This window comes from Heterocephalus glaber, unplaced genomic scaffold, assembly GCF_053883595.1.
Source record: "Heterocephalus glaber isolate CG9 unplaced genomic scaffold, H.glaber_assembly_v1.0 deba00000937, whole genome shotgun sequence".
NCBI classification, from domain to species: domain Eukaryota; kingdom Metazoa; phylum Chordata; class Mammalia; order Rodentia; family Bathyergidae; genus Heterocephalus; species Heterocephalus glaber.
The window spans coordinates 3,108,634-3,133,943 of NW_028258173.1; the positions used below are offsets into that span (position 1 = coordinate 3,108,634).

At 55.7% G+C, this 25,310-nt stretch overlaps 1 protein-coding gene across 17 annotated transcripts in view; it reads left to right on the top strand.

Moving 5' to 3' along the window:
• Positions 1–25,310, top strand: part of Rbfox3 (RNA binding fox-1 homolog 3) — a 393,013-nt gene that overhangs the window by 71,120 nt on the left and 296,583 nt on the right. The window contains exon 1 of one of the 17 annotated variants that reach the window (XM_087208372.1): positions 14,575–14,683. The exons of the other annotated variants lie outside the window; for them this stretch is intronic. The gene's annotated coding sequence lies outside the window, so the exon portion shown is untranslated. Of the gene's footprint in view, positions 1–14,574; positions 14,684–25,310 lie in introns of those variants that run through there. 17 annotated transcript variants of the gene reach the window in all.

Below are 25,310 nucleotides of genomic sequence, written 5' to 3' on the forward strand. Positions count from 1 at the left end.
AGTGGTCATTGAGAGATGCAGGTGAAAACAATGCTGAGATTCCACCTCACCCCAGAAAGAATGGCTGCTATCATGAAATCAACCAATAACAAATGTTGGCGGGGCTGTGGGGAGAAAGAAGCTCTTCTTCATTGTTGGTGGGAGTGCAGACTGGTGAAACCACTGTGGAAATCAATATGGAGATACCTCAAATAGCTAGGATTGGAAGTCCCATTTGACCCAGCTATTCCTCTACTGGGTATCTTCCCAAAAGAATTAAAAGAATCATACCACAGTGATGTATGTGCACCCATGTTCATAGCAGCACAGTTTGTAATAGCTAAAACTTGGAAGCAGCCCAATTGCCCATCAATAGATGGGCACTGGATAAAGAAGATGTGGTTCTTTAATAAAATGGAGTACTACTCAGCTATAAAGAATGAGAAACTAGAGACATTTATAGCTAAGTGGATGCACATTGAGGCCATACTCTTAAGTGAAATAAATAGGACACATTTGTGTAAATCCTAAATAATTTTTCTGGTGTGAAAAACTAAAAGTGTAAATAAGGATCAAAATGTAGAATTGATACTGTGAAATGGGAAGAAAATGTCTAAAGGAATAGGGAAATGGGAGGGGAAGGGGAAAGGAAAGAAGGGAAAAGAAAAAATATGAGAAAAGGAAAAACATGGAAACAAAGTCTTTGTAAATAGGGAAGGGTGGAGGGGGTGAAGGGAGGGCAGGGGAAGGGGGAAAAAATAAAAACCAAGATACTCATGTAATGATACAAGATCCCAATGAGGAATGTAACTGTACTGTACACCTAAAATGTACCAATAAACTTAGTGGAAAAAAAAGAGGGGGCGATACCTGTAGTCTCAGCACTCTGGGAGACAGACAGGAAGATTGCAAATTCAAGGCCAGCCTGAGTACCTTAACTTCGTAAGAGCCTGTCTCAAAATAAAAAATAAAAAGTACGGGGGACATAGGTCAGTGTAAAGGCCCGATCAGTCCTCAGAAACACACACACACACACACACACACACCCCAGAGAGAGAGGGAGAGAAAAAGGAGGTGCTGGCAGGCCTCTGCTGTGTCTGGAGGCGGTTTGGGTCCATAGCTACCAAAGATAGATTTGGGCAAGGGGTGAGTCTTTTTGTACCGGTGGCAAGTCTGGCCCCAGATGGCCAGTGATGAGGCCCCACAAGAGTGTCAACTTTTAACCTGACCCTGCTGCTCTGGGTTGGTGGGATCCCTTTGTGGGCTGCTCTGGCCCCGCGAGCCCAGCCCATGACATTACTGTCAGCACGAACTTGTTAGACTGCACTGTACAAAGGTGAGCTCCATAGGATTTTTAATGACCTGAATGACCCAAATATGTTATATTAGCAAAAAAGTACACTAAGAATATATAAATTCTGAGTCCCGGTAGCACTATATGAAAACACTCCTGGCTCAAGGTGCTCTTTCTGCAGCGGATTCTGCCGGCACACTGTAATCCCCCTTCAGGAAATATAGGGCCAAGACTTGCTAAGCACGAGCAGATCTATTTGCAAGGATGCTTATGTATCCCCTGATGGTGCCCAGCAGAGGCCACCTGAGTGCTCCCGGGTGGGGAAGTCACTAAAGCAGAGGGCTGTGCTATGCTGTCACCAAGAACGACCAATGTCTTGATTATATTGTTTGTGGAGTAATCTCTAGAAATCATGTCAAATGAAATACCACGTAATATAAAACCGCTTGTGGTCATCGGTGACCCAGGCCAGGATGGAAAGGCCAGGGGCCCTCCTTTCACCTGGTACTTCGTATTTGAGTGGGGCCTCTGTTCCAGGACCCAGGAGGTTGGGACACAACATGAGCATAGAGTCACGCTCCTGTGCTGCAGCCTAGTGGAGACTGGGTCAGGGAAGTCGACAACTACAGTCCAGGGCGGAGGAGCTCGGAGAAAGATAAGAGTGCACATAGAGGTTGGAAGAGTGAGCTGTGCAAAGGCCCTGTCACAGTGGAGGACTGGCCTGGGGCTTGTGCAGCAGAGCCCAGAGTGGGAAACTGTGCATGAGGTGGGGAGAGAGAGGCAGCAGCTATTGAGAGCACCGATGGGTACCTGCTGCTCTTGCCTCTTGCATTAGTGTGCTTGACTGTCTTTTCTGAAAAGTGTTTTTGGTAACATCTTTAATGAGATATCATTTGCACACACCTGTATAATTCACCTATTTAAAGTACACGATTCAACCGTTTTTAGCACTTTCCCAGAGTCCCACAACCATCATCCAAGGTGAAATTTAGAAGCTTTCATCACCCTGGAAAGGAACCCTGTACCTTGGCTATCACTTCCTGCGCTTCCTCCTTCCTGTCTCTTGTGTCTGCCCGTCTGGTCGATTCACACGTGCAGGGTCCTACAACTCGGGGTCTTTTGTGTTCATAGTGTGTCTGTTTTTTAATTGCCACTCACATCCAATTTGTCACTAAATATTTTTAAGAGAAAAGTAATATGAGTCATCTCCAGCCAGGAAAAGGAAATCCAAAACCTGTAAGAAAAAAAAGGAGGCCTGTGTGTGGGGGACGAAGCTTTGGCTGATGAGGACACTGGAGCCTGAGGAAGGACAGGGCCCGGCGCCCCTCGGGCTCCCAGAGCACTCGGAGTCATGCCTGCCCGCCAGGACCGTGGGCAGGGGCAGTGTGTCCGCAGGGGTCGGGGGCCACGGGGATCATGCGCAGAGAGTGGGGTTAGGGTCCTGAGAGGGGAGCCCCGTCCTCCCACCCGCCCTTTCGGTCCCTGAGCAGCCTTGGCCACTCCTCGGTGGCTTGTAGGCAGGCATCGAGTGTCTCTGCGGAGCCCCGTCACTGGGCTTTGCTGTCGCCATCTTCACTTCCTCCTTGTGCGTCTGGCCCCACCACTGTGCTTGGGTTGTGCTCACACCTTCCCTGTGTGCAGTCATTTCCTCTCTTGACCAAGGGAGAGAGGGCGTGTGGGGCCATTTCACAGCCTCGGTGCCCAAGGTCCACAGCGGTGTGCACCAGCCTCGGCCTGGAGCTGCTGACGACACCCACACAGAGGCTCAGCTCCCGTCCCCAGGCCCTGCTCCACACGCGCAGGTTTCGCAAACGCCTCGCTCCGGTCCCCTTTTAGGCTATCTGCACAAAAACAAAAGTTGTTTCCTGGGACAGGAGATTGAACCCAGGGTCTTCACACTGAACCACATCCTCAGCCTGCTTTTGAATTTTTTATTTTGACATAGTCTCGCTGGGTTGCTCAGTCTGGGCTCAAACTTTTTAGTTGTGTGACCCTTGCCACAGAGGGCAGGAGATGACAGCCACCCTTCATGGCCCTGGGATTTCTGGCGACTCCTTCTCTGCTGCAGGAGGTGAGTGTGTGTGGTGTTGGCACTGTCTGAGGCAGGGACGTCCTGTTCTGCTCGGCCACCCTGAGCTATTGTCCTGGACCCACCGTGTCCCCTGTAGGAGGACGTCTGGCAGATGAAGACCTCATCAGCACCTTGGGCAGGGCTCTGAGGACCTCAAGTGTGGTGCCAGGGAGTGTGGTGCTTTGGCCCTCCTGGCTTAGGTCCTAGGGAAGCTGAGGGCCTACAGAGCAGGCAGTGTCCTCCTCTCTTTCAGCCTCCTCCAGTCCCTGGGCGCCAGGCTCCTGACTCCTTCCCCTCCTGCAGGTGGAGGTGGTCGGTTAGGTTCAGTGGTCTCCAGATGCCTTCCCGCTCCGGGACCTTGGGCTGACTCTGTGGACTGGAAGGTGAGTGGAGTTGCTCACCACCTTTTGGGAGTTGTTCTGGGCTCCACTTGGGACAGTTGCTCCCTCCCTAATGTCACCTAAGCTGGGCTCCTGCTCTCCCAGGAGTGTGGAAGGGGGAAGCCGCTGCGTCCAAAGCTCTGAGGGTGTACGGTGTGTGTGTGTGTGTGCGCGCGCGCGCGCGCGTGCACACGTGTGCGGATGCCTCTGCATGCTGGTATAGAAGCTGGCACAGGCTGGGGGACAGCAGGGTGGAGGGACAAGCTCTGTCTTATGTCCTGGCCCCTCTGCATGTCTGGAGCCATTTCTCGGGGAACAGGAGGGGACCTGGACCTGTGGGTGGGGACAGGGCCAGCTGCCCCCACATGCTCTTGGAAAGCTACCTGGGGACCGATTCACACTGAAAGACTCCCGCTCGGCTCAGGCTCTGCTGTTGCCATTGTGAGGTTTGACCAGAGGCCCCCCGCCCCGCCACTTCCGTTCTGTCCTGAGCCTGTGGTTCCTGTGCCCGGCCCAGGGGGCTGTGGGTGTGCCTGGGAGCCCTGGGGATGCCACATGTTCTTTCCTTGCAGCCCCAGAGGGGACCTGGCAGTAAGCCCACCCTCCCTCCTGGCCAGCCTGAGGTGATGTAGTGCCGCCTGCCCCCAGGCTGAAATGCCAGGCTCAAGGGCAGAGGACATGAATCTTCCCAGGCCTGAGTCCCTGTGCTTGTGGCAAGGTAGTAGGAGGCCGGGGAGAGGGCTGGTGGCTTGGGGGGGGGAGCTTGGGAACATGTGAATTGCCATGGGAATGGTGTGGGCTCAGTGAGTGTCCTGTGTCCCCTCACGTGCCCCAGTACCTTGGCACATGCACTCCATCTGCTGTGGCTCTAGGCTGCTCCCTGTCCAGCCCAGCGCAGTGCCCCTTCCTGTTCCAGCTGCCATCCCCTTGGCAGCTGCTCTGCACTTCCCCTCCCCTGGCTGAAGGGGCGCAGCCTTTGCCACCCCCGCCCTCACTTGCTTGGTCTGCTGCCTTGACACCTAGCACACCCGTCCACCTGCTCCACGCCATCACGGAGCCTCTTTCCGCAGGGAGGGGCAGGGATGAAGTTGGGCGGGTCCAGCCCTGTCCTCAGGGCGAACAGTGGTCCCCAGCCCCACAGCGCTTGACTCTGGGCCTCAGTTTCCTTGGTTGCACGGGAGACCTGGCGTTCAGGACTTCTAAGGTACATGGTGGATTGTGGCGGTTCTGGGGTCCCCAAAACTACCCTAGGGCTAGGCCTGATGACCTGCCAGCAGGACACACAGAATCGGGGAGTGATGACGGTTCCGCCATGGGGTCAGTTTGTCACAGTGAAGCATCAGGTGCCTCGGCCCAGGAAAGAGCCCATGAGCCGGGGCCAGGAGAGCTGAGTGCCTGGCCTCCAGGGGAGTTGCGTGGGCAGCACTGGCCGTCCTAGCGGCCAGGGACAGGCTGTGCCTTCCCTTGCCCTGCCCTGGCTGTCTCTTTTGCTTTGCTCTCCCCTCCAGCTCGCCCCTGGCACCTGCGCAGCGCGTGCGCCCTGGGGGAGCAGCGGGGCGTGTGGGCTCCCGGGGACAGTCCCATCTGCCGAGAGGGCTGTCCGCCCTTCAGGGAGCGGAATAGAAACCGCCTTTGTTCCTGGCTATTTTTACGCTAAGTTCAAAGCTCAGCTTCCAGCTCCTGGGCTCTCAGTCCACCTCCAGAGCATCTGTTCCAGGGGCTTGGTGCCCTCAGGCTTTGGGGGACCCCTCAGCCCTGCGCTCCTCCTGGTGCTCCCCAGGCACAGTGTCCTGAATGCCTTCCTGCTGTGCTGGGCCAGGCCGCTTTCTCCTTCTGAGTGCTTCTGCTGCAGCCGCTGTTCTCAGGCAGCCCTGGCCTTCTCGTGCTCCCAGGAAATGTTCCACTTCTGCCATCTCCACCCTCCATACGATGGGAAAACAATCTTCCAAATTGTTTCTCTTGAAAGCAGGAAACCGGGAACATGCCTCTCTGGGCCCAGCGCCAGCCTCCAGGCTCCTCTGTGCTTTCTAGTCCTAAACGCTTTCCTGTTTATTTGCTCATTCGATCCTCAAGGGTGTTTCCGGGAGGGGAGGTGGTGCCTTCACCCCACTATATAGCTGGGGCAGCTGGGGCCTGGCTTACTCTTGTGGGTCATCCTCCTTCGGTGGGAGGAAGTGAGGTGCAAGCTGCTCCCCCACGCTGTGGGTCTTCGCGGCTCCTTCCAGCATGATTGCAGGGGAGACCACGCGGACTTGGGGTCTGCCTCTCGGTTCTGGCCTCACCTTGTTCCCCAGCATCACCTCTACATTTTCTGCCCCCTCTAAGAGATGGTCCACTGCCGGCCGTGTGCTTTAAGGCACGATAGATCACTTTCATTGCCTCGCCTCGTGATTAATTTCCTATAATAGTCCTCTCTAACACCAAGGCGAAGAGAGGAGAGAGAGAGAGAGAGAGAGAGAGAGAGAGAGAGAGAGAGAGAGAGACAGAGAGAGAGAGAAGGCCTACATTATCCACTTTGTGCTCGGAGTATAAATGAATTAGATTTAATTTCTGTTTAATTGTTTCCATAGCTCAACCTCTGCAGACTTCACAGGATAATTTATTTTGCAGTCCTGGGGAAAGAGGGAGGGAGGGAGGGAGGAGGAGAAACCGAGGCTGCGGCCAGGGGTCTGCCTGTGGATCCTGTCTAATTGCACCTGATGGGCTTATCTCGTGTCATTATGGAGTCTCGCCGGGCTCTCCGGCTGCCTGTCTGCACGCCTAGGATCAGCGGCGGGGCGGACCGAGGCACTGCTCCGAGAACTCCAGGAGCTGCTGCTGCCGCCAGGAGGGGCAGGTGCAGGGGTACCTCTGAGAGGCAGAGGCGTCCTGCTGTTCGTGACACCCCCATACACACACCTGCTTGTCAGTGACCGTGTTTCTCCTTCCTCCGTCTGTGAAGTTGGCTGGGTGGTCGCCACCCCGAGGGACTACAGCTGTGTCCACACAGCCCTTTCTTCGAGGCATGGGCTGCAGGATGGTGAGGATGGGCACCCTCCGCTCTGCCCCTCCGGAGTTCAGCCACCAGCGGTCCCTTCTGCCTGCCCCTTCCTTTCTTGCTCTTCCTCTCTTTCCCTTCCTTCTTCCTTCCTTGCCTCCTTGCTTGCTTTCCTTCCGTCCGTCCCTCCTTCACGCCCTTCTTCCTTCCTTCCCTCTTCCCTGCCCCCTCCTTTCCCCTCTTCTCTTCTTTTTTTCCTATGGTGGTAAAACACATCTAACATGAAATTTGCCTTCATGACCATTTTTCAGTGCACAGTTCAGCGACACTGAACACACTGCCCATCCCCCAGACCTTTTCTTCCTCCCAAGGTGAAACCCCATGAAACACCAGGCTCCCCACTACCCGTGCAGGCCCTGGAAACCCATCCTGCTGTTGTCTCTGGGAACCTGCCTGTGCTGGGACCTCATGTAGGCGGAGCCATATTTTATGTGACCTTTGGTGTTCGGCTTCCTTCACTTGGTGTAATCCTTTTCAGGTTTGTCCAGGCCGCAGCAGGGCGAGGACACCACTCCATTTGTGGCTGAGTCGTGTCCTGTGGAACAGCTTCCACTGTGGCGATTTGCTATAGCCTGCTTAGTGCCCTTGGGCCCTTCTGGTGTAATTGGAGGACGCACTTGGGGCACCCCAGGACCTTGGTCCCAGCTAGCTGCTATAGCTTCTCACCCAAGCTGCCTGGCCTTGACCTTGGCAGTGCTGTGGAAAGGAGGGTTCTGGCCTCCCCGGGACCATTCTGGTCTGGGTGTGTCGGCACTGCTAAGCCAGCCGTAGTACCTTTTGTGCAGGGTGTGGGATTGTGCCTCTCTGTGCTCACTTGGGCAGACACGCAGGGCAGGTCAGGGGAAGGATACCAGAACGGAGCAGGGCTGCCTGGTGGACATCACATGGAGCGCGTCCTTCTCAGTCCCTCCCAGTCCCTCCCAACTCAGCGCCTGTTCATTCTCGCTTTTTATCTTCAACTCTGTGGGGATAGGAATATTCTAGGCCATGGAAATAGTTCAATTTTCATTTGTTGTGTTGAGCGTCTGTCATGCCCAGAATGCTGGCGGATCGGGCAGCAGCTGGCACTCCTGGCTGGCCAGGACATGCTGTCTTTATCTGTCGTCCCGGAGAAATGTTCTTGGCTGTGTGCACACAGAACCTTGGGCTCAGGACTGGTCAAGTGGAAGAGACCTTGACTTAGTCCTGGAGGTGAGCACCTCAATTAAAAGCGGGTTTCTGGAAGGAGGAAGATAAAGCGTGTGTCTCACAGGGGAAGGGCTTAGCCAGTCCTCCCAGCAGTGATCAGAGCCTGTGGTGTGACAGGCAGCGTGCTGGGCCCTGTGCACGGAGCAAGGCCTGCATCTGTCTCTGCAGTGGCCACGGCCTCTGCCAGGAGCCTCAAATCCTACCCGTGGTGCCGGGAGGCCTGGAAGAGGGGGCAGATATGTCCCTGAGGGAGGTTGGCACTTTGCAGCAGTGAGGGATGGCACTGAGACTGAAGAATAAACAGGTTTTCTGGTGGAAAAGGGTAAGGAGAGCATTCTAGACTAGGGAAAGAGCAGAACAGAGACATTGAGAAACCAGAATGGTCAGACCGGATAGCATTGGTCGTGTGTTCTCTGCGTGCCCAGAGCTCTTCTCTGCATGCGGCTTCCTGATGATCCTTGGGGTCAGCTGTGAGGCTCAGGGAAGGGGTCACTGGTCTGACCCAGCAGGCGGTAGGGATCTGAGGGGACAAGTGGCTGGAGTGAGGCCAGAGGCTTTTTTGGGGTTCCCTGGGGAAGCACCTGTCTCTCTTGTCCATGGGTAATGCACTGAGTCTTGGGCTTACGGCTGTGCACAGCACATCCCCAGCTTTTGCAAGGGCTGGGGGACCCACGGGGGCCACAGTGGGCTTTGCAGGGACACACTTCTGCCGCACACAGCCCTTTGCTTCAGAGTGGCCACCCTGAAAATGACCACCTGTCTCTGTCTGCTGAGTTCTCTCTCCGCCAGAGTGGTCCAGGTGGGCTTGGGTTATCACGTTCCCCTAGGCAGAGGGGCCCAGCCCAGGGCTCTAGAGAAGCAGAAGGATGTGGGTGCAGGACCTCAGGCACCCTGAGGTCTGTGGGAGAGCCCAGAGAAGTTTCCCACCTCAGACAACAACAGACAACGCTGACTAGGTTGGTAGTGGGGTCCTGGTTGGTTTTTCTGTGAAGCCCCCTATCCTCCGCTCCCCAACAAGTCCCCAGAGAGCAGCACACCATAAGCCACGTTGGTTTTGCACACTTCCTCCATACAGTGCACAAGCAGCTTTCACAAACATGGGGACATCTCTGTGCCTCCCAAGCCAAGGGAAATAGAAAAGCAGCAGCGTGCAGTTAACCGCCCCGTGTCGGGATGCTTGTGGTGGCCAGCACCTTGTAGAACAGTGGAGTCGGTGGCTGTGGCTTCCCTGAGTGATGGACATGGCACTGTCCAGGGAACTTGGCCTGTGGCCCTGGGGCTACAACCTGGCAGAGGACGTCACCAGACATCCCTGATATCCAGGGCAGCTGAGGTTTGTGGAGATGGCAGCCCGTGAGGCACGACCCCAGCCACCTGGAGTATGTATGGTTGTTACAGTTTAGATCGAAAATACACCCTGCAAGTCTCCTGTTCAGGGGTGCAGCCTGAGTATGAGGGTCAGCTCACTGGGGGTGTGACCTGGAAGTGTATTCTTGTCCCTGCCTCCTCCCTACTCTCTCTGCTTCCTGGTTGCCATGCCCTTCCACCATGCCACTTGCGCCTTGGAGCCAGACAACCATGGAGTGAACCCTCAGAAACTGTGAGCCCAAATAAACCTCTCCTTTAAGTTGTGGGTAGCAGGTATTTTGTCCCAGTGATGGGGAAATGACTGATACAGTGGCCATTAAATGTCGTCTAGAGCCCACCAGTCCTCATGAGAGGACCTAGAAGGGCAGTCCTTACCCTCTGCTTACACCAGTGCATGGTGATCAGTGAGTGCTGGCAGGTGTGCCTACTAAGTATGTGCATGTGTGTGCATGGAGTCCAGGACCTCTTCATGGCAGAGCTGGAGCAGCCCACCACAGAGGGCTCATGGTGCTGGGAAGGCTGAAGTGGACCCAGGGATGCAGGGCCTCAGTAATTCGAGCAGGCTTCTGGGTGTGGTGGCTGAGTTCTCTCCCCCTGTGGCTTCCCTTGCCTCGCTCAGGTTGGGGATGGGCAGCCCTTCCAGGCAGTCTAGGTACAATTGTGCCTGCCTCACAAGTCTAGATGGTGGAGGGCCTCTCCCCATTGCCCTTCAGTAAAGGAAAATACCAGGGAAGGACATTGATCGGTTTGACCGAGGCCACATGACCATGCTTGGACCAATCACAGTGCTGTGAGGACTGGCAGGGTAGAGTCACATGCCCACCAAGACCAACCAAGGTTTGGAAGGACTGGCATGGCTGGTCACCTGCCCATGGTGGGCAGGGGATTTTGACTGGTAGCCCTAAAATCCCCAGGTTAGGATAGAGGAGGCAGGGGCAGGCTGCTTACCAGATGAGCGGGGTCAGTCACAGCAAACCAACCTAAGGAGTTGGCTGGAGCCTGAATACCCTAATAAAAAGAGAAAACACACACCCAGGAGGCTATTTTTGGGTGCCCAGAGGGCCACTGTGTTGAGGCCTGGCACCTGCACTGCCTGGCGGACACCACATAGGCAGGGGGCACACAGCTGGTGTGTGGCTAAGCTGGGATTTGAACCCAAGCAGTCTGGAGGAAGCCCCTTCTCTCCTTTCTGTGCCACGTTGCAGGGAGACCCCCACTGGAAGGACAGGGTCTATGGGAAGATTGGGCCATGGCCACTTTAGCTGTGTCTGGGGGGGACGCGTATCCAAGTATATGGCACATGTCCCCTGACAGGTGAGTCCCCACCAGAATCACAGCACCTCCTTTGTCACCCCCTCCAGCCCCCATCCCGTGGGGCAGAGCCGATGCCTCCCCATGCAGCATCCTGCACCCAGCCCTCATGCATCTATTGTGCTTTCACAGCTCTGCAAGGCCAGGATCCTCGTGGGGCAGGATTACTGTCCCTAAATCATCTTTGTGTCGCCAGCCTCTGGCATGTAATAGGCACTGAATAAGGGTACACTAATACCTAAGTGGGTGCCAGCTCACACATGTGTGCCCCACTGCTGTCCCGCGTAAGTGGCTCTCAGACCCTCCACTTGCAAACGTCCCCCTTTGCTCCAGGAGTCCTTCCGCTTCTTTCCTCATCCTCAGGGGCACGGCCCAGGCACAGGCCTCTACACTCCCTCTGCCAGCCGGGCAGGTGTTCAGCTTGACCTGAGGGCCCTGGCATGGGGATGACAGCCTTGGCAGCAGCTTCTGGCTGTTGGCACAGCCTGTGTTTTGGGGGTGGAGGACGGCTTGGATCGCTCATCTGAAGAAGACAGGGCTGAAGCCAGGTGCCTTGGATGTACTCAGCCGTGAGGATTTGGCTGTCCTCTGCCTCTCTTCTCTGGAAGCGGCCGTCCAGGGTCCAGTCTAGCCTGGGGGCAGGTAGAGCGAGGCCCATGGTGGCCCCACCTGGGGCTTTCAGATGCTGGATTCAAGCCCTGGTCACCTTCTGCTGCCTTCACCTGCTCCTGGGCAGCAAGATGAGTGACCAGAGGAAGAAGTTCGGTGACAGGTGCCGGGGAAATGTCCTCCTTCCTCGTTGCCTGCATTAATCACTGGCTGGTTGGGGCGCCGGGCCCTGTTTAGGATGCGCCAGTGGTTTGAGGTGAGCGGAGGCATCCCCAGGCTCGCTGTTAATCTGTTCCCTCTGAGACAGGCTACCTCAGGCCTGTTAATCACTTGCTGTAATTACCGCCCAACTCTACACGGGGAATGTTAATGGATGCCTCGGGAGGAGGGGCTGCATGCTCAGTGTCCCCTGTCCCCGTCCCCAAACACCAAGGTTACGGATTGGTGGGGCCGATGGTGCATAGGAATGAGAATGTCACCTAAGGGTGTGACGTCTGTACAGATGGTGGAGGGACAGGTGGAGCTGGTCCCTGGGGCCTCTGAGCTCTCCCCGGTGCCCACACTGCCTCAGAAACGCATCAGGGGGAAGGATGCAGAGCATTGGAGTGGGGACCTAGGGTCACCATGAACATAGCATCCACCCAATCTTAGTGGGGCCTTGGCCTTTCTGGGCTGTGTACTCCAGGGTCTGCAGGGAGCCCCCCCTTCCACCTGGGCCCGTGGAGAGGGCCACCCACACTGGAACACAGACATGGCATCCCGTCCTCCCCACACTGTCTTCTTGCTGGATCCTGGCTCTGCTGGACTCTTACCCAGAGTCCCCTGTAGCTTTGTGTGTGTGATGGTTGATCCAACCCTGTACTGGTTCATAGGGCTGGCTGTTCATTTCCTCTGAGGATGCTTTAAATACACCAGTGCCTGTCTGTCCCAATGCCACTCCATTGGTCTGGGGCTCAGTGTGGGGGATGCCAAAGCTGCCCAGATGTTTCCCACATATGGCAAGGCTGAGCGTGCTGATGTCAGCCCAGGAGATGTGATCCAAGACTGCTGTGCAAGTTCTGGGTCTGTGACGTGCCACAGGGACTGGTGGCCCTGGCAGGGCTGTAGCGGGTGGCAGGGCACATGGGATGGGCTCCCAGGTCACCATCTGGGTTGGCTGGTGAGGACAGGGCATGGTGGCTGGACAGAGCAGCCTGCCTCCATCCCAGACTGTCATTAAAACCCCAGTCAGCTCTAGCTGAGCAGAGTGGGCTGTGGAGGCCTGCAGGAGCCAGGGGGAGCAGAGTGCCGAGCTGTTGTGGAGAATGACAAATGACAATGAGGGAGTGTGGCACAGATGAGCGAGGCAAGCAGAGCGGGTCAGCACCCCAGGTGCCCAAGAGTGCTGGCAAGCCTCCAGCGTGGGAGGCAGCACCAGCACACATCTTTTTCCTTTGTCTGCCCCTAAAAGGTGACTGCCCTCCCGGAAACCCTTTCCCCAGTTAGACACACTCATTGCTGAGCTGGGGGGACAGCTCAGGGGTCTCCTCTCCATGTATGAGACCCACGGATGGGGGTGGATCACCTGCAGTCCCTGCACATGGGGCTTTACGGCTTTACGGCACTGCACAGGACAGACCAGAAACAGTGTGCCCTCTGCCAGCCTCCTGGTGCTGGAAACCACAATGTAGCTGCTCCTGGTGGCCCCTGCCTGGTACGTCTTCTTGTTCCCACCAATGGCTGGAGCTCAGGGACCATCCTGTTTTCTCCATCCAGCTTCCATTCCATTCCATCCCACCGGCTGGCTTTGCAGGGCCCCTGAAGCCTGCTGGTGTCTCCTGTGTCACCAGGCACCTTGAAAACCCTTCTAGAGCTTCTCTCGCAAGGCTTCTTAATCCAAACATTGCGGGAGCGTCTGTTCAGGGGCCCGAGGCTGAGTCCAGGCCTTCGGGGAGGAGCATCCATGGAGACTGATTAGCGGAGGATTCTGGTAGACAAACGGTCTGAGGCTTTTACGCAGCCCTGTTGCTGTGCAGGACTCCCAGGCTGGGCTTTCCTGGCTTGCTTAGCAATCTGCCTCTGCTTTTCCATCTGCTAAGGAGAGAGGACTCTCCTTCAGTGGGTAGACTTTGAGAAGTCTCTAGAACCTTCCCGAAGGACCACCAATACCACGGAAGGTGTCCTGTGGGCATCTCTTGGGAATGTGGCTTCTCCTGAGGGCAGTGACCTGACAAGTGTTCCCCTGGGACGCTCTCATCTGAACTTGTGTGGTGACTGGCTGAGCTGGGTAGTGACCAGAGGTTTCACATGCTGCCTAGGAAGCTGCCATTGAGAGCACACTGTGATTTCAGGGCCAGGAGAGGCATGCGTTTGGGATACTCCTCCCATCCCTGAGGAGGACAGGCCTGTTTGTGCTGAGTTGATTTTTACCACTGGGATGGATTGGGCGACTGATAGCCATGAATTGTCCAGCTCCCCTCCTCTTCTGTGGCTAAGAACACGGTGTCCAGGCCCAGAGCCCCACGGTGGTGCCTCCTCAGGACTGACCAAAGCCAAGGCTTACCAGCACCGGGGGCCCAATCTCCATGCCTTGCTTGGGCCTGTGTGGTTAAGAGGGACCAGGGTGTGATCTGGGTGGTGCCACTGCCCAGTTTCAAACCCGCATGAGTGGCAGGAGGTGAGAGTCTTCCAGGGGTTAGATCAGGGCAGGTTTGCTGGGAAGAGCATCTTCCAGGAGGTCAGTTTCCCCAGAGGGCTCCAGCCACTTCCTGGGGTGGATCGCTTAACTTCTCCAGCCCAGACCCGAGCACCACTCCTAGGCTGATACCATGCAGGCCCTCTGTGGAGACAGTGTTGGGGTTGGAGACTCAGCCCTAGACCATTTGGTGCTCTGAATCCCAGAGCCCTGGAAAGGATCCCAGGTTCTGACTGGCAGCATCAGGGCCCACATTGCACGGGGGAGCAGCCAGGGTACCCTGTCCCCTTTCCTGGTCCATTTCTCCTGGTTAGCGGTGCTGCGTCCCGCCTCCCATCCAGACTGCCCTTCCTGACTCCTACCCCCAGCTTGTACCCTATAACACACAGGACCAAGATGGAGCAGAGGGGCGAGGTCCCCTCAGCTGTTTCCCACTGGTCTCCACCTGGCCTCTGGCCCCGCCTGCTCTTCTGCCTCCCTCTGGGGTCTGAGTCTTTGGGTACTGAGGTGATGCACTCTGTGGTTCTCCTCGGGGAGGGAAGTGGTCCCAAGCCAGAGAGAGACCCTCTGCGGCTCCCTGACAGGGAGCAGCCCCGATTTCTAGGTACATGGCCAGTGACTCTGCTGCAGTTGGCTCCTCTCTCATCCCTCTCTATAGAGACTTCACTGGGGACCGCGTCAGTTCTGTAAAATCCCCATCCACCAAGAAGTCACCTGTGTGAGGCCCTGACCTGGACGACTACAGGGGAGACTGGGGCCATAGGAGCTCAAGGTGAGGGACCTGGACACTCCACTCTGCAGTCCGATCCCCTTTCTCTGACTGGAGTCATGTGGGTGTGCGTGAGTAATAGGGCTATGCTGGATTCCACATCTAGAAGCAGGGCTTTGTGTCCTCTTTCTGGTCCAGGAGCCCCCTGTCGAGCCCCAGGCCCCTCTGCACCTGTATGGCGAGCACTGTCCCTCAGAGAGCCTGCATCCTGTCAGCCAGGGCAGGGGAGCTTGCTGTGCAGGGCTACAGTGAAAGCCAGTCAGCTCCCAGGAGCCTGCTCCCCTCTTCATCCTTAGCCGATTTTCCCAGTGATTCCCCCATCTTGAGGCTGAAGCACGTGGAAGATCTCTCACCTGGACCATTCAATATGGCGGCCACATGCCACATGTGGCAGCTGGGAAAGCATTGAGTTTGGGGCAGGATGGGCAGAACATGTAAACCTCACACTGGGTCTCAGAGACTGAGCCCAAGACGCAGGATATAAAATCTCTCGTTGATGATCTTTAGATTGAGTACCTGTCAAAATAATATTTGAATATATTGTGTTAAAAATATCATAAAGGTTCACAGCCAGACGTCCTTAGCGGGAGGGCCTGGGCCGGGGTGCATCCTCAGCCCCTCAGCTTTCCAGATCCCGACATGTGGCTAGGGACAGTGCAAGACAGGGAGAAGCGGGCTCAGAACCAAGGCTGGCCTTTCCCCGTGACTGTGGTGTCCTGGACATCCATTCCCTGTGACTGTAGAGTGGGACATCCTTGCTCGTCCGTCACTGTAAGCATTCTGTGGGCAGGAGGAAGGACTCACTGGCTTCAGATGCCCAAGCTCAGTGCCCAGAGTCTTCTGGTGCCAGTCAGACATAGAGCCTGGGGCCTCCTGTTGGACAGGTGGGGTGTGGCGGGGCGGCCAGAGCCCACCCCTTAGCTGGTTCATCTGTCCCCAGAGTGACTCACACACTGCCAGGGTATATTGCTTAACCAACCTCATTACTCACGTGCATTTAGCAGGTCGGAGAAAGATAATACCTTTCAGGTTTGACCCAATTTTAGTTTTTGTTGTCATAACCGTGGAAAATCGACCTTTGAGCCCCTCAGCACCAGGCTGAATAGGAAATGATTTACAGCAAGTGCGCTGTGTGGAATCCCTAATGTGCCTGCAGGACCACGCTGCAGCACCTCTACGCAGCCCTAATCTCCTCTTAGCAGCAATTTACACGGCAGATCTCCCTACTTTCCCCCCCACCCAAGAGCCTGCTCCCTGGAGATTTTGAAAATTGGGTTACCTTGAATTAAAAGCAAATAAGTAGAAAGACAGGCAAATAAGAAAACACATCTCTAGCATTGGAATCTGCATTTCCAGGCCTTGCCAGTCTTCCCTCTCTGGTCACCCCTCCTCCCAGGCAGTGATGTCACTTCCTATTTCTAGGGAGCAGGCAGGGGCTGCAGGCAGGGAAGTTGAGGCTTCATACCGTCTGCTTACAGATGTGGTTCCTTTTCTGTCCTTTCTAGGGAGGCAGGACTAGAAGCTACATAAGCAGTGTGTTGGATATGAGGAAGAAAGGGGCGACAGGGCAATTGAGGGGGACAAGTGTATCAGTGCACTATAGCTGTACAATGTACTACCTCCAAGACCAGCTACTTCAAACAGCAGCAATTTTTTTATTGTTCACAAGTCTTTAGATTTGTTGGGGGTCAGCTAACCTTGGCTGGGCTCCCTCATGGCTCTGGGGTTAAATCTCTGCCTCTGTCCCAGAGCCCAACCCTTGCAATGACAGAGAACAGTGGGAGACATACAAGGCTGCTTCTGCCTGGATCTCCATTTCTTCCATCTCCTTTTATTGGCCAAACAAGTCACATAGCCAGGCCCAGATTTATACAGGGGAGAGGTGACTCCTCCCTTTAGAGGGGAAGGCTGCAATGTGCCCTGGCACAGGGCATGAGGCTGGGAAGGCATGGAGTCCCAGGAATGTGGTCTGACTCTGATGATGGAGATGATGGTCACCTTGTACCCTGCGTGCTTGCCATAGACTAGTCACTAAACCAAGCATTCTGTATCCAGGATCTTGTTACTTGAAGGAACCCAATGAGGAAATTATCCCACTTTATAGGTGAATAAACTGAAGCTGAGAAATGTTCAGTAATTTACCCAGGAATAGTGAGAGTGAAACCAGGATTTTGATCCAGGTTTATTTGACTTGTGAGCCCACATTTACAGAAGCCTCATCTTTAAGTCTTTGTAGCACTGCCCTCCAGTTCTTGCTCCTACTCTCAACTGTTTGGTTCTCTCATCGGGGTTACTTTGTGGATGAGCATATGGATGAATGGGTGGGTGGATGAATATACACATGGATAGAAGGTTGGGTATATAGGCGGATGAATAAAAGGATGGTGGATGGATGAATGGGTGGTGGATAGATGGATGGGTGGATGCATGTTTAGACACATGGAATGTTGGATACTTGAATGGATGAGTGAACATAATGGATAAATGGAAGGCAGATATATAGATGGTGAATGAATGTATGGGTAGATGGATGAGTTAGTAAGTGGATGGGTGGGTGGATGGGTGGATGGTGGGTGAGTGAATGGATAGATGGTGGATGGATGGATGGGTGGATAGATAGGTACATGGATAGATGGGTGCATGAATGGGTTAGCAGATGGATGGGTGGGTTCATAAGTGGTGGATGGATGGATGGATTGATGGACGGATGGATGGAGTCAGCATCTCTAGTAACCTCAGCTTCATCTTGAAGTGTGTTCTCTGCTTGCTGTGCCATGCTGCTCCTGGGAGGTCTTCCTCTCCTCATGGACTTTTCCATGGACCAGAAGTTATCTGCTGGGTTGTAAGAATGCTGCTCAAAGGGACTCATAAGGAAAAAGAATTCCTAGGAAGGCAGATGTCAGAGAGGGCCAGAATCCCTCAGGAGAGCAGCCTGGATATGGAGGAAAAAGTAGGCTCTGAGTTGATCTGGGCTTGAATAGGCAGGTCTTCTCCCTGCCAGGCCTTGGCCTGTGTTCCACACTCAGAGGAGAGGGCAGGAAGGGAATGGAGAGCCTTTTCAAGAGGACAGGTTCCCCTCCCCAATTCCTCTCCTCTACCTTCTGCTCTTTAGCATCCACAGCTGTTCTACCCATAACCCTCTGCACATCTGCCTAACATCTGCAGCTTCCAGAGAGGCCAATCCAATCCAGATTCCCTGTGGCTGTCAGATGGAAAGCTTCGGAGTCCTGCAGTCCCCTCCCTTGACCGGGGGAGGTCTTGGGTAGACTGTGGGCATCTCTCAGTAGCTGTTGGGGTGGCTATTGGGCTCCAGAATGAAAGGGGAGCTGTTGTACCCCGGTGGGGTGCTGTAAACACTGCACATCAGAGAGACCCCATCAATACCCCTTACCCAGGTGCTTGCCAGGCCAGTGCTCGCCAGAGGAGGCCAGGCATGGACCCCAGTCATTGTTCACATGCAAGGTGGCCAGCAGGGGCCTAGGATGGGGCTGTCATGCTGCCCTGGGTTTCTTCCCTCTCTCCTCACTATAGGAGCTCGTGAGGAGAGCTCTAGGCTCTGGGTGGCGCACCATGGTGGTGGCCTCCACCCCTGCTGGTGGAAACTGGAGGGGGTGCATCTCAACCCCAAGTGTGGGAACCCTGCAGCATCATTATGCTGATTGCCACTTTCCCCAGACGTATTGATCAGGCTCTGGCTTCGCCTTTGCCCACCAAAAGACTCCTCAGCCCTTCAACAGCCTCAGGGGCCTGGGGACACTGACTCCAGGTCTATTTCCGGCCCAGGAGGCGAGTTTTTCTTTAATTAAAAAATGGAGAGTCGTTTACACACTATGAAATGTACAGGGCTCATAATCCCAGGAGTTTTGACAAATGTACACACCTCTATAGCCATCATCTAAATTGAGATATAGAACCTTCCCGTCTCCCTAGAACATCTTTTGAGTTGGGGCAGAGTTGGGGGGACGGGAGGACTAGGGGATAGTGAGGCAGCACAGGCAGAGGCTCAGGACCCCACACTGGATCAGCTGGAGCTGCCCTGAGCCGAAGGGCTGGCATGAGAGGGAGCAAGGGACAGCCTGCCTGGAGCCCCATCTGGAGGCAGGGAAGGGCAGTGACAGCTCACGGGCTTCCTGCCTCCCCCACACCCGTGTACCTGAGTCACCTAGGAAGATTTCCACACGGCAGACACTGTCCTCAGGAGCTCCTAGACCCTTGGCAGACAGGTAGGTGGTCCAGTGTGCACCTGGCGACCTTGTAAACACCTGACGTGATGGGTGGGTGTCTGCAGGTGGGCATCACTGGGGCCCGGTGTGAAGAACAGCGCTCCGGAACACTCTCCCCTGGGGGTGGGTTTCATTGCGTGGGCTGCCTGGAGATCCTTCTGTGTGCTGTCTGCCTCTGATCCCTCTGGCTGCAGTCTGTCCCTGTTGCCTCCTGTTCCTGGAGGAGCTGGAGGACGGGCAAGGACCTGGCACCCACACAGGGACCTGGGCAGCTTTCTCCCCGGGGCCGGGTTTCTCCCAGAGCAGGGCTGACTGGGCTTTCTCTTGGAATGTGTGTACAAAGCACATCGTCACAGTTGCTAGCGATAATTTTATAAAAGCACGCGGCTGTCTTGAGTCATTTCCCTCAGGCCAGGCTGGAAGAGCACTGAGCCGGAGAGGGTGGTGGCAGCCTAGGGCAGGAGCATTCCAGTGGCCCAGGCTGTGGCAGAGACGGGGTCTCAGGACCAGCGAGGAAACCTCAGGCCCCAAAGAGGGGAGCTTGGGGGAGCTGGCCATTCTTGGTGCTGCAAGAGGAAGCCAAGAATGAGTGGTCTTCACCCAGACCCACTGGCTGTTTTGACCTAAAAGCAAAGAAGGCCCCACTGTGAACCCCCCGGGGCCCCTCGTGTCACCTGCCTTCTCATTTACTGCTTCCCCACCACCTGCTCCGGTCTCCAGGGGTCTCTGCCGCCTGTGCCCCCATCCCAGCCCCCAGCCCCCCTCCTGCCTCTTACATCTCCACCCTGTGTCTTGCCCCTAACCCTACACCCTCCGCTCCCACCTTCTTGCGATCAACAGGACAACCAGCCTTGAAACATTGTATTACGCCACCGTATTCAACACAGAAAAGGCATTAAGGCCAGCTTCGTGGCTGCAGGGAATAATCACCTACATCGTCAGCCCAGCTGAAGCCCACCTGCCCCACTGTAAACTCTCCTACCATCGTGAGCCTCCCAGCCCTTCCCCACCCTTATGGTAAACCAGCACCCTACCTAGTAGCTGGGCAGACCAGAAAGCTCAGGGGTGCCTTCTATTTCCCCTCCCCTCCCCTATGCCAGAGGACTGATCACCAAGTCCTGTTGATAGCATTCACTGATCCTCAGTCCACCTGCCCTTCTGTAAGTCTGCAGTTCTCATTTGATCACCTGTGGCTGTCCATCGAGAAGCCTGCCTTACTTTCACCCTGCGGTCGGTCACCAGGTCTCCACTGGCACCAAGCACATTTCCTGAGACACAGACCTGCATAGTTCCCTGCTTAAAATTCTTCAAATGGCTTTTTAAAAGTCCTTGGTATGGCATTCAAGGTGCGTCATGATCTGGTTCCTGACTTACATGGCCAGTCGCATCTTTCAGTACATCCAATTCCAAACCGCCTGCCCCATTCATTATCTGCATTCCCAGGATGCCTTCTCCATGGTCCAGTATCTGCTATCTCTTCTTCCTCTCCTGTCCTCTCCTCCTGCCCCACCTCCTTTGTGTGACTCATTCCAGGGCCCTTTACCTGGGAAGCCACAACACACTCCCACCATGAGCATCGTGCCTCTGCTCAGGTCTTCCTGTCTCTCATTAGCCCATCATTCATTCATTCATTTACTGATTCATCCATTCACTCAGATGCACTGTTTTAGCATCTGTTGTATACCAGGCAGTGTGCCAGGCACCTTGGGTGTGGCGTGGAACAAAACAAGGTTTCCCCTTGGGGAGCTGCCGTGTGGGGGAGCCTTTGCTTGTCCCCTCCTGTGTGTGTGGCTTTGGGGACAGGTTTCTGCAGCATGCTTGTCTGTGTCCCCCATACCTATCCTAGATGCTCAGCACAGCAGTGGTGGTTTCTGGAAGGGCCAGAAGGAGGAGCTGGTGCAGACCATCCCTTCTGCCGTGCCTTGTCTCAGTCCTTGAGTGCAGAGGGGGGACCCTGGACTAGGGTGGTGAGGGGCAGTGGTAGGTGAGTGGGACAGCCCCGTGTCATCAAGAGCTGCTTGACACCTAGGGGGCCTGGTGAGCCACAGCTGGACTAGCGGTCTTGTATTTGGGGGGCATTCCTGGTTTGGGTCCAGAGCCCCCCAGCTGCCTAACCCAGCCTCATGGCCAGGAGTTCTGGGCCCCCAGTCCGAGCTCGGGACAGACAACACAGCCTTTTCTCCAGAGACTGTGTCCCCGACCTTGGGGAAAATCACTTCTCAAATTACACCTTCCACTTTGGGAACTTTAAACACAGCACAGAGGACACATAAATTACACGGGGCCCTTCCCATTCCTGTTGGACGTGTTGAATAATGTAACGTTTCAACAATACCAAAAGGTACACTGTGTTATTAAAACAGGCTGGTATTAAAACAGAAGAAGAGGTGCAGCTACAGTAACCCTGTCACAGACTCCCACCAGATGCCAGAATAATAAAACCCAAATTATTTCCTGCTGGAGACAGGATTCATAAGGCACGAGGGGAGATGAGGGGGTGAGGCTGGTTTTGCAAGAGTGGTTTAAAAACAAGAGGCAGAGGTTCATTTACTCAGAATATTGTATATTCCCCATCGTCTCTACTACGAAAATGCACTGCTACATGTTGTTTTCCTCTTGGATAAAAGCGTAGCAAGCTTCGCTTTCTCGGTTTGAGTCTCATTTTAAACTCTGTTGTTGGTGCCGAGCCTGTGTTTTGGGGGGAGTAGATAGTGAGGAATAATCAGGACAACGAGGAAGCCAGCAGCCCTGAAAGCTGCCACAGAGGAAGGATGAGAGAAGATGGACACGAAGGGACAGGGCACGGAGGGAGGAGCTAGTGTAAGAGGAAAGAAGGCAGGGAAACAGCTGTGTTGCATGGAGAATTCTGTACCCTAAGGAATCGGTACCCTAAGAATCTGATTTCTGAAGATTCCAGGGTCCTTTGGAGACACTCCCTGTTCTCTGGAGCCCTGTGCCCCCCTGGCCCCCGAGAGGCTCCTGCAAGGGGCGTATCCAACCTTCACAGAGTGCCAGGTGCCCCAGAAGCCCTGCAAAGGCATGGACTCCGGGGAGTCGGGAGAAAACGCCACTTTGACTTAGTGCATAGCTCTTTCCGTATATTTCCTCTGCCCCTCGCAGGGAGGCCGGCCAGGCGACACGCAGGCCCGGCAGACGAGGGCTGGGTTGCTATTGTCCTCGGTGAGTGCCGGGCTGCTGGGGCCTCATAGGAGCTGGTGGGAAAGGGCCAGGGATGTCTGGTCACAGAGCCTGAAAGGCATGGGCTAGGAGGAGAGCCGCAGACTGCTCCAAGCCCTGCAAGCCCTGCTCCAAGCTCTTCCCACCCCACTGCCCCAATTCCCCAAAATGTCACCCAGGCTCTCAGGCAGTGAGCAGGTGGCTGGTTCCAAAGCACTTGAGCTGATGGATTATTTGTGAACCTCGATTCAAGACCTGCACCTTCAGAGCCATGATTGCCCTCAGGGGCCACCCTTGTTCACTACTCCATGTGCTCCCCGAACTGGTGGGCCAGGGGTTAGGACTGGAAAACGAGAGGCCTTTTTGGCTCTTTGGGGGCTTCTCATCTTGCATGCCATAAATAAAGCTACTTCCTCAGATGGCCCTTAGTTTATAAGGACCAGTGATGTCCCTGACCTGCCTGCAGGTCCTTGAGTCCACGAGTACCTTCCTCTTTGGGAACCTGGGGAGAAGTCTGGATTTAAGCTTTGCTGTTGGGCCCCTCTTTGCAGGAGCAGTGGAGGATGCGAGGGGTCTTGGGATCTGGGGTCTCTGGTGGGCTCAGTTTGCTGTGCTGTGTGGAATGTGAAGGCCATTCTGCTGCCCCCAGCTCTGGGAGGAGTCAGCGTCCCGGCGGGGATAAAGTGCCTGGCAGCCTCCTCTGCTCCCTACCTGGTTCGAGGTCGCCTAGCGATTGTCAGCGGAAGTATTGCTTCACACACAGGGCTCACCGCACCTGTCTTCCCTCTCTCCTTCCCATCCTTCCTTTCAGAAAACTGAGTGCAAACACCGAGAGGGGTCTGCCCTCCTCATGCTCGTGAGGTTTGTCCTTTTCTGATGACCTGCGGGTGATGACGGTGACCACTTGGCCAGGCTCTCCCGGTCCCGCCTTGGCCTCTCTTTCCCTGGCGGGTGCTTACCCAGCACCCCGGACCCCTGGCAGACAAATGTGCGTCCATCCAAGACCGTCCGGGTCAGCCCAGGAGGGCCCTCGGTTTTCGCCTTCTTGCCCTCCTCCTGTCCTGTCCCAGGGCCCTGTCACCCACCTCTTGTTGGCTCGGGGCCTGTCTGCCTGTGGCTTCTGCTCCAATGGCTGTGATAACTTCAACCACGTCTCTGTGCTGTCCCCCACAGCTCCCCGTGTCCAGGCTGGCGGAATGTGCCTTGTCCCCGGCAGTGTGTCTCCCTCCTCCGTTCCCCTTCCCTCCTTTGGCCTGTCCGTCTGTCTATCTGTCTCTCTTTCCTTCTCCCACCTCGCTCCTCCTATGTGTGTGGCTTATTTTTTGTGGAAGGATACTTTTTAGAAGGTGAGGTGTTCCCTTTGTTCATTTTATCTCCCCAGTGACAAGAATCTGAGGACAGACCTTTGGCAGTTAGAGCACCAAAGGTAGCCCAGGCCTCCTGCCACCTTGGGGTCAAAGCTGGGAGCCAGCCAGCTCAGCAGCCAGGGGCTGGAGTGGCCGCCCACACTGTGGGCAAGGAGTCTATAACTGAGAAGCTGCCCTGGAGGGGTGGTCGCTATGATTCTTCTCTGAGACAGCCTTCTGCCCAGCCCTGGGGCACGGCTCTAGCGCTAGATGGGGTCAGGTTTAATTATCACTTTCCAGCTTCCCAGGTCCCCATTGGCCACGTCCAGTCTTGCTGAGAAACTTAAGCGCCCCTGGACCCCTATATTATTTGGGGGGTCCCAATCATTAAAGCAAATGGATTGGATCCTAAAGAAGCAGGTAGAGGGATCAAGAAAGAGTCAAAAGTTGTGGTCAGCAGTGACCTTTGTGTTCCACTGTCCCTGGCGTCCTGGAGCCAGAGGTATCTAGCCTGTGCGTGTGTGTAGGGGACAGGACCAGGGCTCCGAGTTCCTCACTGATCTCCCATAGTGGGAGGGCTGAGGAGGCCAGGGACAGCAGTCCTGCTTGAAGGTCATCAGTTGGCCGTGCCTCGTGTGCTCTTGCGCTGGGCAGTGTGCTTGCCAAGGCTGGACGGTAGGGGCCTGGCACTGTGCTCTGCTCTCTGTGGGGTGCAATCAATGTGCTTCAGAGAATGAGGAAGATGCAGCTCCCGCTCCCCAAAGGCGCACACTGGACTCTCGTCCTTGTGAACGGCAGGTTGCAGGGGGTGGAGGTGGGAAGAGTGGACTGTGGACTTGACCCTGCGGCCCTGGGCAGGCTTAGGGAGGTCCTCCTGTCTCTATCGTCCCAGCCCTCAGCGGGCCAGGACACCCGCCCTCAGCAGGCCTTGCCAGTCTTCCACCTCTGCCCAAGGGCAGCGCTACGGGAACCGGGAGACAGGCTTCGTGGCCACTTTGTCACCACCTGCCTCCCACCACCCTGCCCCATTGTACTCTCTCCGGCATCCTGGAGCTGGGAGCACCACGGAGGGGCGGGGGCAGGGCAGACCCGGCATCCCTGATGGCTGGGGCCACAGGGCCAAGAGGGGTGTGCGCGGGCCCCGGTTCATGTTTCTGTGCTCTGGGGCTGGGTGGTGAGTGGGAATGGAGGGCAGAGGGCGCAGGCTCTTGTCTCCTGCTCGGCTCAGGTGGAGGAAAACAGAACCAGGCTGCTTGGGCCCTTTGGTGGGGCCTGGGGAGGCAGCTGGGAGGGGCCTGGAGGGCACAGGCACCGCTTGGGCCTGGAGACTCGGCGGAGGCTGACAGTCCAGTCCCCGTCGCTGTTGTCTGCATCCTCTAAGCCAGCGGCTGCAGACGGCTGTGGAGGATGCGTTAAAATGAAACAGCATCTTAGGCGAGCTGGATTGGGCGGTGCAGCAGAGTGGAGAGTTGCCAGGGCGCCTCCTTCTGGGATGCGTGTGTGGCTCGGGTCTGGATGGGGAGATGTGAAAGAAGTTGTCTCTGGAATAGGTGGAACAGAATCCAGGAATTACAATAAAGACCAAAGTGGTGGGGGAGGCTTGGGGGGCAGACCCCTTTATCTGTCCCACCTCCCCTCCCTGTCTTTGGCCCTCTTCTCTGCCCTCACTGGGCTTAGGTACCAGGGACTCTGGGCGGCAGTCCTGGCCAGGCAGCTTTCACATGTCCACCTTGCTCCCCAAGCATCCTGGGATCCCCAGGAATGGATTCCATCTCCATGTCCTTGTGGGATGCCCATTGCCCCTGGTGCCTTCCTGTGCTGCTCCCGCTGCCCCAGGAGGCAGCTCTGTCTGCCTCAAAGGCCAGAGAACAGAATAAATAAGTG